Source organism: Hibiscus syriacus, unplaced genomic scaffold, assembly GCF_006381635.1.
Source record: "Hibiscus syriacus cultivar Baekdansim isolate YM2019G1 unplaced genomic scaffold, ASM638163v2 tig00113725_pilon, whole genome shotgun sequence".
Taxonomy (NCBI): Eukaryota; Viridiplantae; Streptophyta; class Magnoliopsida; order Malvales; family Malvaceae; genus Hibiscus; species Hibiscus syriacus.
The window spans coordinates 16087223-16104822 of NW_024063471.1; the positions used below are offsets into that span (position 1 = coordinate 16087223).

General features: G+C 33.0%; 1 pseudogene; it reads right to left on the reverse strand.

The window, feature by feature from the left end:
• Positions 1-242: 242 nt before the first annotated feature.
• LOC120187703 overlaps positions 243-17600 on the reverse strand; it is a 33214-nt pseudogene continuing 15856 nt past the window's right edge.

A 17600-nucleotide genomic window follows, 5' to 3' on the forward strand; every position in this document is an offset into this window, starting at 1 on the left:
AAGGAAAATGCCATGTTCATTATATGCAAAACACAAATGATTAGTTGTAATTGTTGTGGTTTTGAAGTAGCAGGTGAAAATTCAAGAATAAACGGAGAAAGAAGATGGTAAAAATGAAGAGAATTACCATAATCAAAGGGAGATCAAATCATACAATTGAAGAAAGATCCTCATAAACTTCATTTTTTTCTTGACAAATCACTCTCAAACTAACATAATCATTTTTCTTCTTTATTGAATCCTTAAGAAGTGCCTGAAACTTTGGGAGAAGTAATCGGGTTGAGTGGCAAGAGCTAAGGCTCGGGGTCTCTAGGAGTTGACATGGGCGATGGATGCAAGTAAAAGCCTTTATCAGCTATATCTTTGTCTTCCTCAGATGAATTCCCTAAAGAAGGTGAAGACTTGTTGTTAGGGTCCTCATTTAATGGTGTAACAGGGCTAAGAGCTAGCTTTGGGAACTCAAGCAAGCTCAGAGACAAGATCTCAGTATTCCTCGGTGAATAATAAGCACCACCGTCGCCGCCGTAGTTGTTTGCAACACTGAAGGAAAGAAAATATTGATCATCATGAGGTTGTTCTTCTGGTTACTGTTCCTCCTCTCGTAAAGCTTGAAATTTTATTGTTTGGGTGAGTTTGTTTTCATGGGAGGTATGGGAAAAGATGATCTTGATGGTGGTATCCCCTGATCTTGATGATGATGATGTTGATGTTGCTGTGTTGGAGTCTTCGATGAAGCTTGTTTAGCAGTCTCCGATGAACCAGTGAGCATTTGGACAACCTGTTTGAAAGTAGTTGTGTCAGCTTGCAAAAAGGTTGTTGGGTAAGGGTTTGCCTCAGATCTGGAGATGGGGATCAGAGTTGAAGGTGGGTGTGAATTTGGACAACCCCATTTTTGTTGTTGTTGCTATTTGAAAGTAGTTCATATCCTACATCTGTGGTTCTTGGGGAATAAGGGGTAAAGATAGTGTATAAAAGGGGGATGGGTTTCAACAAATGAAAATTAATCCGTCTTCGAGCTTCAATCGAGCTCAAAGTCGAGCTTGAATTGAGATCAAAATCGAGCTTGAATCGAGCTCGAGTCTCGAGCTTCAATCGAGCTTTTGAATTTTTTTTTTGAGTTCGAGCCTTTTCGAGTTCGAGTCGAGTTTTAATAATATATTTCAAGTTCGAGCTGAGCTTTATAATATTTAGCTCATGAGTTTTTGAGTCGAGACGAGCTTACATTTAAAGTTTTTGAGTTTGAGTCGAGCTTAGAAATACTCGAGCTCGACTTGGCTCGTTTACACCCCTAGTTCGATGTATCTTTTCCTAAGATTGTTTTAATTGGGTAGTTGTTTTAGGCTTTGATGTTTAACTACAGAAAAGCTGTTCTTTAGTGGTATTTTTAGCGGCGTTTTGAGAGTAAACGCGACTAACTTTAAACATATAGGGGTGTTTACATTCCAAACGCCAAAAAATAGTAACTTTAGCGGTGTTTTTTTAAAAATGTCACTTTAGGGTTCATCTATAGTGGAGTTTTTTCAATAAATGCCGCAACAGGTCTATCTATAGTGGTGTTTTTTCAATAAATGCCGAACAGATTAATACTTTAGCGGTGTTTTTATATAAACGTCGTAATAGGTCTATGTATAATGGCATTTTTTAATAAACACCTCAACAAATTATAACTTTAACGGAATTTTGGTAACAAATGCCACAAATAAATCGTACTTTAGTGGCATTTTTCAGTAAACGCCGCAAATGTTTTTAACATTAGTGGCATTTTTAATTAAAAACGTCGCAATTGTTTACACAGCAGTGGCGTTTGAATTGTTAAACAACACAAAGTCAATTTTAAATCTCCTATAGCCCTAGCCATTTTTCATCTTCTTTTTTTGTATACTTTCCGCCATTTAAAACTTACCCACAAAACTACAGTAGGCATCCACTGGTCAAAGCCATCATGGCCTTCACTGCGCCCAGTCTTCTTCGCCTCCAACGTCGTCGCTTCAAACACCATTCCTGGTGTGTTCTTCTCCCTTCACATTTGGCATCTCCCTCTGGTAATATCCTATATTATCTTTCTAAGTTTCCCATTCTCTCTCTCTTTTTCTCTTGGGTTTGGAGGACCGCTAATTTCAGGCTCAGCCCTTGTTCTTCGATTCTACACAATACATATAGGTAAGCTTCATTCTCCATTAATTCTTCGTTCTATTGTTAATGGTGGAATGAATCAAGATATGGGTAAGCTTTATTTAAAAATTTGATTATATAATTGAAGAAATTAAAAGTGAAATTTGCCTTCTCCAAATGTATATAGCATTAGCAATACTCAGCTTCCTTCAAATTTGTTTACCTTCTCCAAATGTATGCTCGAGAATCTCAGCTCGCACTGCTGTATGCCAGAACTAGTGCTATTTTTTTTTTCTACAAAATCTTGTTCATATTAATTTACTTAGTATTTTAGAAACGAAAATGTTCTTTGGGATTAAGAATTCCAATTTATGTGTGTGGATTTTGCCATTGTTATTGATAAGAGCTTGTATCATTCAGCATATTATCATATGTTGTTCGAATAATGATTTTACATAATAGGAGGTGTTTATCTATAGGAGCATCAGTAGTGCTAAGGAAAATTTAGCTGATCCTGGAATATAATTCGACATGATGATTAGATTATGATAGAGGTAGTAATAATTTTTTCTGGAAAATCTTAATCATAGAATGTTGGAATAAAAGCAATCACAAAATGATTGGAGTGGATTTGTGTGCTGTTCTTCAGCCTAATTTACTTTTCAGTCTGTACGTTTTTCTTGTTGATACAAGCGTCTATGCATATAAAAAGTTTGTTTTCAGCGAGAATATTCTAAAGAGTAGTAAGAGAAACTGATTGTGGATTAAACTTAAGAAAATTTATTCCACAATCCCTAAGCAAAATCGTCAAAATGTCCACGTGGCGTATTTGCTCTGACTCCGGATCAAATTATTGTTGGGAGGCTTCTGGTCCGTTCTTACCGTCAAAACCCGATGAAGACCCAAAAGGAACTCCTATTGATCAATATCATTCCATGGTCAATCTCCTACTTCAAGGTAATAATCTCTGAATATTTCTGCCGTTATATTTTTATTTTGTACTCTCAAATTTTATTGATCGTACGCAGGATGTTCGAAGCTTATTGAGAACGATGATAGAGGAGTGGATAAATACCCAATGTTTAGAACCGGATTGGGGAAATCTGTAGTATTGAAAGAATCTTCAATGGCAAAAGCAATATATATTCTCAATGAATACGACGCTGCCTCTATTGTTACTCCAAGTAAATGTTTCTCTATTTTACTTTAATTTTTTGTTTAATGATTGATTTTGTTCCCAAGCCACCTCCAATCAATTTTCATACTGTAGGAGGAAGGTCGTTATTTGTTTCAAGTGAAGCATTGAAGCGTGCAAGGAGTCTTCTTGGTGAACCGGAGCTAGGGGATTTATTTGTTGAAATTGATGAATCAGTTCTCCATATACAATTTACACGGAGGAAAAACTTAACGATGTTTTATCAAACAAGGAAAACTTGTTTTTTACTTCATTTCCCCATGAAGGAGCAATGAAGACTAAATTCTAGTGAATAATATTGTTTTAATTGAAAGTGAAAGTACCTAGACTAAATTGTAGAGAACAATGTCAGATTGCATTTAATTTTAATATTTATAAATTTTAATTTATTTTGTTGTTTAAATTTATGGTTGTTGTTAATTAGATAAAGCTACATGATATTTAATTTAGGTGATGTAGAGAAGAAATGAAAATTGCAAAATACAAATTAATCTTAGAACAAGAACGGTAAATAGCGACGTTTGTATCCAAAAACGCCGTTATAGATTTGAAATTTTGTGGCGTTTGTTCCAAAAACGCCGCTATATATCTTGACCTTCTACAGCGTTTGTTCCAAAAATGACGTTATAGATCTGACCTTTTGCGGCATTTGCTTCAAAAACGCCGTTATAGATCTCGACCTTTTGCAACGTTTGTTCCAAAAACGCCGCTATGGATATGACCTTTTGCGGCATTTTCTCCAAAAACGGCGCTATAGATCTTAACCTATTGCGGTGTTTGTTCCAAAAACGCCGCTATAGATCTAACCTTTTGCTATAGATCTCAACCTATTGCGGCGTGTTTTTTACAAACGCCGCTAACTTTAGCGGCGCTAGTATGGCCGGCGCTTCTTGCGACGTTTTTGCTATTGCTGCCACTGCTTTTAGCAGCACTTAAAAACGCCGCTATATGACTAAAAAAAACGCTAAAGAACAATTTTGTTGTAGTGTAAGTTGTAAACCTACTTATTAATTAGTTTATTTGTAAAGATTGTGTTTTGTATACCCTAGATGTAAGTACTCTTTTCTTCCATTTAAAATTAGGGACGTTTTTAATGAGGCTTAGATTCTAATTGTTTTATCTATCAATATATTCTATTGCCGAGCAAATAAAAATAATTTACTTCATCCTTTATTTGAGTATGTCCAGAAAGGCTTGGTCCTTTCATGTTTTTTTTCCAACAATCATTCAAGGTTTTATTATTAGAGAAGATAGAAAGTCCTATAGTATCAAATGCAACCAAGTTAGATTCAAATCAAAGCTGCCAATATCGAATGAAAACTCATGCCTCATAAAAAAACACCAATAGAATTCAAAGAATTAATCATAACATCGACACTAGAACGTAGCCCAAACTAGACAATCATAATATCCTAAAATTAGCATCGAAAAATCCTAAGGTGTTATATATTTATATAAGACTTCGGAAAGTACAAAATCTCTACTAGACAATGTCGTTAAACAAGTTTATATGCCAATTAAAGCCTCCAAAGAGCCTTCCTCTTTCGGACATGGGTCTCTAGAATGATTTCGAACAGAAACCTCTAGGATGACTATAGTATACAAACAAGACCATTAATAGACCCACATAACATTTCAAAATGAAATTAAAGGTCTGGGTACAAGATGTATCTAACTCGTTAGTCTACAAATAATTATCATTACCCTATGTCTGATACCACCAAACTGTCACCATAAATACCACTAACTAAAAACTCATAAAAGGGCCAAAATCCTTCACAATCCAAACTGATCTTCATCTTCCTTCTTATAACCATCTCTCTCTTATAAATAAACATTGGCCAAAGGTTGCTCTTTTGCTGGTCGAGATTCTCTATCCAAACCAAAAATGATGAACTACTAATGATCGACAAAATAAATATATTCAACTCAAAACTTGGCACGGTGAACGATACAAACCTCTTGACCTAGAGAATCAATCGAGAACCAATCTTAAAAGTCAAAACAGTTATCCTTACCTTCTCCTAAATCAAAACAACAATCCTCATCTCTTTATAGTCCATTGAAGGAGACTTGGGATGCTTATGAAGGGGAGAAGAAAGGTGAAAGGGAATAATGCAAGCTGGACTACCATTTCCTTTCACCAAGGCTGACCTTCACATAGACTTATTTACTTAGACCTCATACGACTTTTCTTAACTAGGGGTTTGGGCACAAAAATTGAAGGTACGAGCTATAACGAGGTAGTACGATGAGGAGAAACAGAAGCCAACATTTCACCCTCAGTTGTGGAAAGGATGAGAAAAGATTAACGACATATAAGAAGAAGAATCCAAGAAATCACAAGTAGTCGCACCTTGGATGACGTTGTCTACAAGAATAGCATGAAAAATCATGTGTGGCTACTACAATCTTTAGAGACTCACGAGCCTTACCTATAAACATGTAAGAAAGGAATAAGATGTAGTATTTAAACAACTAATACATGCAAGTATTATGATATTTCATTGTAATACCCAATTTTTTTTCGGTATACCCTTTTTCCAAGGCCCAAAACATTTTATTACAACCAATTTTAAAGTTTGGGATATTAGCCAACTTGTAACAAATTTTTATGCAATATCCAAATGTTTTCAAGACATGATTTCTTCTTAAGATAAAACCTGTTTTAAGTTAGCTTTCCAACGCATCTTGCAACACCACAATAAAACATCATAAACTCAAAATATGCTCATTTTAGTGAAGATAGCGCATGCAAAAAATTGGATAAGTGTGTAATATAGAAATTTTAATTTATTCCGAATTTTCAATTATAAAAAAAATCAGCTTTATACTTTCTATTATTTACTTAGTGCAATTTATGATTTTTTCCCATTGTGTTAATATTATTTTTCTTAATTATTGTATTCAAAATTAATGAAAACAATCTAAGATTTTTTGTTTTTAGGGTTTTTTGCTTTATTTTGTGGAGAATTTTTGGTTTTGAGAAGCTAAAGATTGTAACCTAAGAGATTTGAGCAATAAAGGAAAACTTTTAACCAATGCATTTCTTTTAATTTTTGTTTCTTTGTTCAATTTCGTCTTGTCTTTGTTTTCTTTTTTTATTTTTCTTTTCTTAGAAAACTCTATCGGAGGAGATAAAATCGAGGAACAAGGAAAAAAGGGCTTTTAAATAAATCTATATAGATTTAGCTTTCATTGAGTTTATCAAATAAAATCGACGATCATTTTATTTATTTTTATTATTTTATTTTACTTTTGTTGTTTTAGTCAATCACGATCTTGATTTTTTACTCTAAAAAATTCATTGAACGAGAGAGAAATGAAGAACAAAGGAAAAAGAGCTTTTAGATAAAAGTTTTATAGATTTATTCCTCCTTGAGATTTTTCGATGAAAAGCAATGGTTGATGTTTAATGAATTTCTTTACCCTTTATTTTATTTTGATTCAATTTTTATTTTTTTATATTCAATTAAGTGACATGTAACCCGATCTAAATTCCTATGGAATCAGCATGTTTTTCCACGGTTAGTAGATAATTATGATCATTGTCACTATAACTTCATCTGAAAATTTATTTTAGTCCTATTACCTACAATTATATTTTAATTTTCTTTAAATTAACCTTGAAATTTTATTTTTAATTTTTATTAATAATTTTTAAATTCACTTAATTTATATTTTACCTTTAATATTATGTTTATTATTGCATTTTAATTAGTTTCCATTTTTATTTTATTTGATTTCCATCATTTTTTACTTTTATTCTATCTTAATTTTTCTTTTTCTTTTAATTTTCATTATGACTACTTTTTTGTTTTGGTTTCTAGTTAAAACTTTCCCTTTTATAATTTGCTTATCAATATTATTTTCATCTTTGTTTTGATTTCATATTTACATTTCCAATTCAATTTTTGTCCATTTTCTAAGAGATTTAATTTCCATGGCTCACGCCATTTTTTTGTTTGTTTTATTTTTTTTAATTTTATTCTTCTTTATTTTTTTATTTGATATATCAAGGAATCTCCTTTTATTTTAAACTAACCCTTTCTTTTTTTTAACTTTAATTATTTTTATCAATGAAATTTCTTCTTATTTTGTATTATATTTTATATATTTAATTATGTCGTTGATTCATTTTTTATTTTGGTACACGTGACCCTTTTACTTCATGTTTGCAGATTATACCCATTTTTTTATTTTTTTAAACCCCTTAATTTATTTTATTTTACAATAACCAATTCTCAAAGGTAAGTAGTTTAGATCGAATCTTTAAATTTTTGCCTAAAATTAAATTTTCGCAAGTAAGACAATCGGGTAATCGTGTTAGTACCAAAAGGGAAATATAGGGGTGCTAGTCTTTCCTTGATTGTAGCCAAATCTTGAATCCAAAATTTCTCTGTTAAGATGCAAATTTGGTAAAATGTTAAGTTTAAGATGTCCGATCTACCTAATTAAAAAACGATCGGTGGCAACTCCATCACACAAATCCAAGTCTCGAAGAAAAACCGAGACCACTCAAAGGACCAATGCAATAGCTTGGCGACTCGGCTGGGGACATAGAGAGTCGACCCAAAAATTGATTACCATGTTGCCTTCTTAAGCGAAAATTGTAAGTTTAAATTTTAATTTATTTTCTATCTATCGTTATTTACCTTTTATTATTTTCTTTCAAATAAATAGTTGAACTAACAATTTTCTAATGATTTCAGTTTTCAAAAAAAATAAAAGGAATCACATTTCAAGAGCTAAACCTAAGCTCCGAAGACATTTAAGGGGGTGAAAGTGAAGTCTTCATGGGAATTTATTCTCCGCATAAGCCTAGCAACAAGCCTTCGACATTCATCTACCTAATGTCTTCGTAAGAATTTATTCCTCGCATAGGCATAAGGAAAGTATTTCCTCGAGTTTAACTTAGCCCGCATAAGCCTGTAATGAGCTTACGATTGAGGGTATGATTGGCCCAATGGGACACCGACAAGGAGAACTCGGGTCCTTTTCTTAGAATCTAAATTGTGTCACTACAGAAATTAGAGCCCATGCTGAAACCGCATGCAAACCCTAGGATAACGTTGTTTTACTTCATGCTCTTTTATTATTGTTCAAGCATGCAAATAGAAATTCACGCGGTTAGGATTTATTGTGAAATGTGAGTAGATATCATTTGGTATAGGAATCCTTATAATTTTTTCTTTTTATCAAATCTATATACTAACGTGTTTCTTTTTTCCCTTTTTCTCTTTTTTTATCATCTACATCATTTCATAGAGACGTTGATATGCAAAGTGTTTGTCACACTCCAAATAGTCTTTGCTAATGGATAAAGGGGTTATGGTGCAAGAGGTAAAGAATGCAGAAGTACGACTATGGTCTGAAAAGACTTAGAAGGAAAAGGGGAATAGTCTGACAGAAATTTATTTGTCAGGGTTATCGGAATACGCTTCAATCAGTCTAGAGCATAACTGTGGTCAATAACTACATAATATTTGGGATAGTTGGAAAGATGGTAGAAGAAAGAAGTTTCGTGAACATTATGGCTACATTACCTATCTACTGTATGTTAGGGTGGACGAGCCTTTGATCCAAGCCTTAGTTCAGTTATGGAGTCCAAGGTATAACTCCTTTACTTTTAACAAAGAAGATATGATGCCCACGATAGAGGAGTACGCGACTTTGTTACACTATGAATGATCCATTTGAATAGGGTATGCATCAATATCATTAGCAATCTGCCTTCTAAAAACATGCCAAAAAAAGATTACGGGGGTCGATGAAAAATGGGTGGTCAACCGAATGAGACACAAAGGTGTAAAAGAAGTAATCTCTTGGATCCACTTTAAGAAACTATTAAAGGATCACCCCGATGAATGGAAAGTGATAAATACATTTACATTAGGGATCTACGGTCTAGTCATTTTCCCAAAGACCTTGGGATATATTGAATCAGCTGTAGTGGAATTATTTGAAAAACTACTAAGGAGGGTGAACCCTGCTCCAATAATCTTTGTAGAAACATTCTAATAACTGAACCACTGTCAAAGAGTGAGTGGATACCACTTCATAAGCTACATATAGTTTTTGCATAGTCAATTCTATAAAACTAATTAGATCTCCTATCAACGGTTTGATGATGAGTATTCACCTATAAAAGATTTCCTCGAACAACAATGGTAGGATGATGTCCAGAGAGAAAGATGGCCAAAGATGTTCACACACCTTCAGGATAAGAGATTGTATAGTGAATCCCTTGGTTGACACTCAGTGATATAGTATACCATTACAGAGATTCGAGCATAGTGATGTTACTCGGACTATGGGGCCCGACAGTTCATTCCAGTCACTCATGAACATTGGAAATTTAAGTTTGTATATCATGAGGAAAATTAAAAAAGGAAGGTTAAAGTCATATATGAATCCTAAAATAAGATATTTTGAACTGATGCCATGGGAGCCCGGGATATGCTCACACCAGACTATGTTGAATGGAGAAAACAAAGGAATAATGACAACATCACAATAGCGGACCATGAAGACACTCGACCCATGGAAGAACATCTCAAGGTTGTCCCATCTAAGACAGAAATAACAATAAGTGAATTTGAGGAAGAACAAAGAGAATAGGAAGAAAATTTGAAAAGATTGGAAAATAAAAAGTTCTAATGGAAGGTAGAGATCCAAAAAGACACCCACAGGCAGAGAAAGAAATAAAGTTCATGACGAGCTCGAGGATCTGATAAAAGGGTTTAGAAATTAGGCTTAGGTGATTGCTAATCTAAAAATGTCATTGGAGTTTTGGAAAGATGAAATATACAGCATGAGGAAGAAAACGAATAAATAAGGTAACAGAGAAATAATGAAAGACCAATTGAAGGCTTCCCATAGACAACTATCATAAAGTCAGTACAAAAATAAAAACCTGAAAACAAAGAATGAACTCGAGATCAATGGGATGGAATCTCGTTCAAACAATCACTGGACCAAATCTCCTAAACAAGTTCCAGAAAAGACTCTCATTAGAACAATTCTTATGACATATGTGGAGTTACTCCCAGTGTTTATTGAGAAGAATCTTTTATCTATTGTTGAATCGAAGCCAAAAGAGCCCCATTATTCGGAAGACAATAATTTCAATTAATATGCTGCTACCATGAGGGGAGTTCAAGACATACTACTGAGAATTGTGTGGAACTAAAACACAAGGTCAAAATAATAGTAAATTCAGGAGCATGGATATTTGAAGAGTAATAAGTCATTCTAATGCATTCCCTATGATGCACATGCATTATATGTTGTTCGAACTTATTTTTCTGTTTTATTTTCTTTTACTTAAAAGTCGATGAACGTTCAATATGTCGAATAAAATATTACCTTCTGTGGTTATGAGCAATGAGAAAATTTTAATCTTTGAGTTATTTAAATATCAACTCAATTAAAGGCTCTTTTAAGATTTTGGGTTATAGACCATTGACAAGTAATACACCCCTCGTAAAATCGATTCATTCTCTCTTTCACCCAATACAAAATCCCTTGATTTTTTATCGAAGACAAAATCACCCGATTAGTCTTTCTTAAAGAGTCCAAATTTACACTATAGCCTTTTCAGGCATGAAAGAGTTATTCTTTCCATACAAATCGAAAGTGATATACAAGTCTTTTCATAAACAGGTAAGATGAGGCATTTGACATACATGATATTGCTAGACCATTTAGATTGTTGTTATTTTTAGGATGTTCAATGATTATTCATAATCTACAAAATTGAAATGGTGGAGTAGATAAATTTTGCTTAGGCTAGTTATTTGGAAATTGAGCTCTAAAAATGAAATTTCTTGACTTTCAATGGAACACATACTATAACAAATTCTTTTTGATGAGCTTAAGAAATCTTGAAATTAAAAACTTAGGGAAGTAATGTGGTATTAATGCAAACTAATATTATTGGGGGCAATCCGTTGAAAGTAATAAGCTTCTAATCTTTGAAGGTAATGTTTGAAGCAGCTATGGAGGTAATGTGCGAGCTTTATGAATTGAGTTTTGTTCAAGTTTTCACATCGAAGACTTTCTGACATTTGAATCCTCTAATTAGGGGTATTATGCTAAAGTAATAGACTATGTCAAAAGCCCTGAATTTATGAATAGGATTGCATTCTGATCATGATACTTGTCTCTATGTGTCGATAAGAATCTCCCATAAAATCAAAGCTAGGAAAAAGACATCAAATTTAATGAAATATATTCTCAAAAAAGACAGTAAGGCCTGAAATTTTGAATTGAGAATGAGTTTCAATGGAAGGTGGACTAAGGGAGTTGAGAAATATCTATTATAATTGACTACACAAAAGCACTAAGGACTTCTATTTTAGATCAATATTTCCACAATGTATATGCAATAAGAGTCTATGAATCTTTAACAAATGAAAGATTTTAGAGAGCTGAAATATGAAAACTCTCTAAAATGTCTAGAACTACAATACCAAATGTGCCTACATGGGCATTTTAAGCAACCACAACCGATTTGTGCATGCTCATTTAAGGTCCAAGAGCATCTCAAAGGTATACGTGAACACATGGAACTAGTGTACATGATCAAAAAAACCAATGAATCCCTTAAAAAAGTCTTATGGTGGAAAAAGGTTTCTCTCAGGTATTTTTAACTTGTACAAATGTTTTGTCACACTATTTTTTCTCACTTGCAGATTCACTCACCTCTAGTGGTCATTCTTTTGGCTTTTATCAGTTTTGACCTATTTTTCCTCTTTTTTGAAGTTTTGTAAATTATTGGAAAAGAGCAACATAAACACTAGGAAAATTATTGAGGCTAGTAAAGCAAAAAATATGATGTCTTTGAAACAGATAAAGATGCAAGTCTTATAGTGGGAAAAGGTTTCTCTTGGGTCTTTTTAACTCGCATAAATGTTTTGTGACACTATTTTTTATTACCAACAGATTCACTCACCTCTCGTGGTCATTATTTTGTCTTTTATCAGTTTTGACCTCTTTTTCCTCTTTTTTGAAGTTCCAAACCTCCTAAAAATTCTTTTATGATCTTGGAGAATGTCTGTTGGATGCATTGGTCGTAAACTATATGGTTTACCATTGATGTTCAAAGAATACTTGTTTACCTTACCATAGTAAATGACATCGTTGTCATATTTTCGTGGTCATCCTAAAAGAATATGAGATGCTTGCATCGAGAGTACATTACACCAGACATCATTACAATATTTGTCGATATTCATATTAATGAGGCTTTGTCTTGTGACCTTCAGTTCATAACTCTCATTAAGCCATTGTAAGCAATATGGCTTAAGGTGTTGATGTTAAGTGTCTCCACCACATAACTATTAATCACGTTAACAAAGCTTCTATTGTCGATAATCAAAGAATAAGCTTTATCCTTTATTTGACATATTATGTGGAAGATGTTTGTTCTCTGAATATCTGAGTCGTCAACTATTTGAATGCTTAGATTTTGTCTCACAACTAAGCATAATCCATCAAATCCACCATTATTGGTTTTAATTTTTGTCTCTTTTTTTGTATGATTGGGACAATCTATTTTCGAATCGATCCAACTAGTACCCTCCTCTCAGACTATCATGTTTTTCAAGTTCAGACAATTGCGATTGATATGACTATAACCTTTGCATTTAAAGCAAACATGTTCTTTAAGAAAATACTTTTTAGGGTTTTTAATCATATCCTTAGACACCTTTGGCTTTTCATCCCTCGATTTCTTATTCGCGACAAAATATGGAGTAGAAAATAAAGTGATAATAAATTAATTACCTTGGTAAAAGGATGATGTACCTTGATAATTTTATTTGAATCAAAAGCTTTTTCGAAGTTATGCTTCTATTGTTTCTTTAATGTTTCTTCTAAACTTTCATAGTCATGTAAGTCAAGAAAATCAACTATGCTTTTATTTAAGCCACAACAAAACATGACACGTTATATCTTATCTTTAGTGATTTCTGCTCAGTTTATGAGGGACTTCATTTCTTTGTAGTAGTATTCGACTGAATTCTTCCCTTGTCAAAGTAGGTGAAGTCGTTGTTTTACTTCCATCATATAGTGTGTCAGAAGAAAATGGTTTCTCATGACTTATTTTAATGTTGCCCATTATGTAATGTCTTGGATCTTGTTATCTTGAATTGCTTTTCTAGTCTAAATCCACCAAGTTTAAGCATAACCCACAAATTCCATAGTGACAAGTAATACATGTTCGATAATGGGACAATCGTGGTAGGAAAACATGAGATCGATAATTTTTTCCAATCTATGTAGTCGTCTATATCATAGTCTTCTTTGAATGGTGGGAATGTGAACTTAGGTTTTGCAAAGAGTGTTGGCATTTCAAATCGGGGTTGTGCACATCTAGGTATCATCACATTGCTCTGGTGATTGTCGTCATGTTGTCTTGCTTGCTTAAAGTGGTGGTTGTTGTTGGAGTCTCAATGTGTCATCAAATCATTTTTGAAGTCCACTAAGAGAGGTTGTTTGATGTTCTATGGAAGCAAAAATATTAGCCATTTTCTCATTGAAAGCATCTTCTCTTGCCATCCTGAAATCACAATAATCAAAGAAAAATTTAAGGAGAAAAAAAAGAAAAACAAGAAACCGCATAGTTACTCCAAGGAAGCAACACAATGAGAGGCAAGAAAGCCAATCTTGTACTCTTTAAAACTCTTTTCTCCAAAAAAATCCTTTAATGTTCACATCAGAGTTCAATCGCTGATAAAGGAAACAAATGTTACTTAAAGATTCTAAGAGTCCAACAAAGTAAGACTCCAAGAGAACGAGAATCAAAGGAAGAAGAAGTATACAAACTCTTTTAATCCTATTAAAAAAGGAAGAGAATATTTTAAATGATGTAGAGGAACAACGAAAGGTAAAACAAAAGAACCTAAGGCAATAAGAGTCAAAGAAAAGTTTGAAAATATCTAAACCCAAAAAAACCTGGATTGTTAGATTAACTTGAGAAACATTTATGAGGGGGTGTCTGATCTCCACAAATTCTAAAATGGTTTTTGGATGTCTTACAATAAGTGTAGTTTCTATATGGAAAATTTTAGCATCAAATTCTTCCCCGAAAATTCTGGAAAATTCTACAAGAACCAGTGCTCAAATCTATAATTCAATCTGGAACGATGGATTATAGGAGTCAAATGAAGTCTGATTGTAAAATTTGAACTGGTGATTTCTATTAGGATGAGTCAAATACCTGCAAAAAAATTAGTCCAAAATTCCTTTGTTTCATTTTCTGCATTTTTTATTTTTTTATTTTTTCTCTTTTTCTGTTCCTTTTACCCTTTTTTATTTTTTATGAAAATAAAAAACTAACAATAAGCAATTGGAACTAAACTAAAATAAATTGAAAATAACCTGAAAATGATGAAGTTGTCTCAACTAGCTTCGTTGGGGTACCTTGATGTAGTATGCTTATAAGAACAATCAAAAGTGCTTGATTTTCTCTAAGAATCATCCTAAATCTGATACAAATTCATAGAGAAGTGGTAGTGGATGATAAATGTTGCTCTTCGTTGAGGAATCAAACCTAGAAAGCTCTAGACTCGATTAAAGAACGGGAGGATGAGAGGGAGATGTGGGCGGCATCAAGGTAATTGGATTAGGGTTTTGATTTTCTTATTTTAAGACAAATAATAATAAGTTAAGACAATGAAAGCAATGTAATATAGTTCTAATGAAATTAGGACAAAAGAAAAACAAGGGTAATGAAATAAACTAAAGATAAAACATATAATAAGGGAATTAAGCTTATTTCCCTCATAATACACGGAAAAGGGGCTATTTTTTATTGATTTTGATTGATAAATACGTGTTTGAAAGATAACGAGATAAGGATTGTAACAGAAAAGATAGATTGAAATTTACTCCGGTAGGTTTGGTGCTTAACGTAAACCCTAGGGTTTGTGTATGGTGATGGAATGATTATTTAAGAAGAACATGGTGGCTAGTGGATGATGAATATAGATGTATATGTCTTATCGAACTCTCCAAGTCATAATAGAAGGCAAACTCGACAATACGAATCTAACCAGCCCTCCTAATCGCAATAAGAAGGAAAACTAGAGTGTGATGATCTTCCTCAAAAGAAATAAAAGAAATTGAAAGAAAATAATCTTTAAAGGCACAAGGCTATCAACTCTTGCAAAATCAATCTCTCATTTTATTGAATAATAAAGAAGAAAACTTGATGATTACAATGGTTGGAGGAGCATCCATTATATAGGTGTGTAGGAATCCTTGTTGTATCATGAATAAGAAATAAAATAACATTAAAATAAGAATAAATAAAAACTAAGGTGTATCATAATTGCAATGGGGTAGGTGACATTGATGTGAGTCGTTGATGTAGCGTTTTATCCGATGGCAATGATGAGATCAGGGACTTTGATGTAAGATGAATCCCTTTAACTTAATGAATAACCCGAATGAGTATTCTAGAAGATGAATTATTGATAATACCTTGTGGAGCAAGGAAGGGGGTAACTATGGAGGAAATTATAGTTATTTAAGGTTTCTTTCATTACAAGCAATTACCCTTTTACCCTTATCCTAAGAAAATAAAAGTAAGATAACTTAAATGACTAAAATTTAAGGGAGAAAGTAATCTATGCTTCATAATTAAACAATGGATACATTTTACAAGGGTTTTAGTAATTTAAGGAGGTTTAAAGCTGGTTCCAGGAATATCTTCTTGGATTGTGCATTTTGGTCATGGATTGTCTTCAACTTGGGATATTGAGATCCAAGTAGATGTGGGAGGGGAAATGCATGGGTTTCCCTTTTTGAATTCTTCTGTTTCCGTGTGGGCTTGAATTCCTTTACTAACAATACCTGAATTGATGTCTAGAGTTCATCCTTTAGAAGTTTGGTCATATTTCTTGTAATTGGGCCAGGTGTAAGAAGTTAGACATCATCTTTGGAATTTTGATGTGTGGTGCATGTATCAATGAATACTCGTAAGTGCACTCAAGCATCCTCAGTGTGCATCCCACTATATTACCCAATTAACTCCAGCATTTGGAATATCACAGGCTTCAGCTTGAAATGGGCAGCATGGATGCTAGGCCTCACAATGCTAGGATATAAATCATCTAATGTTGGCGCAACATACTCTCGGATTAACCTGTTGCGGTCATCAATGTTATAGCAATACTACAACATTGGAACATTTAGTAAATGTGGACCATAATATTAAGTCATGTTTGGTTGTTATTGAAATTGTTGCGTGCCATGCACCAACAACGCTATGATAAAAAAATTTCTACAAAAAAATAAAATTAATAAAAAAACAACTCTAATTTAATAACATTACTCCCTAACAACGGTGCCAAAAATTTGATGATAGAAAATTGATACAACATTCAACGCAAGTGCAGGTGTCGTAAATCAAGTAATAAAGTGGAAACTTCAAGAGTTTCGAGTGTAGAACCCACAAAAAGCGTTTGTCACAATAGAGTTTTGTTGGCAAAAAGAAAAGAGAAGTAATGTATATTTAAGAAGGTAACAAAAACACAACAAAGTAATAAACTCAAAATAATAGAAGTATTAGAATGTTATGGCGATTAGTGGAGCAATCAGACTAATGGACCAAAGAATGATGTTGTTATCATGTACCTAATAGTACGATTATATTCTGGCAATACGATTATGAGTCATGCAGCAGTTAACACATTAATCATCTTTCAAGAATTAAACACTTAACCAATTGGAATTAACTTTCATTAAAACAATCAATCAAACAGTTAATGAAGTAAGACAATCAGCATCATACATCTCTATGTAGTTAAGATTACTTTCATAAACACTGATGCTGAAAATAAAGTAGCATGTAATCTCAAAGATTTATATTTCTAAAAATAATTAAGATCGACATACATGTGGATGAATCCATCTCTAAAATCATACATTAAAAAAACTCAGTTAAAAAATAGTGTTTTAAGCAAACTCATAAGGAAGGCATTTCATCGAACAACTTATGTTCAAATTCGAATAACAACATAAAATTAAATAATTTAAACTTAGAAAAATGTCTCCCTTTTTCTAGAAAAGAATACTATGGAAAGCTTGAATCTTGTTGAACTATGTTTTGATTTAACAATTATGGAAAAATATTTTTGGACTTGAATTGAATTTATTCAAAGTTTTCAAAAGGTTTCAAAAATAATTCAAAATCCATTAAATTCAAATTTGAGCAAAATTGCAAATGTGTATCGATACCCCTATGAGTGTATCCATACACTGGTGTACCGATACCCCCTGCAGG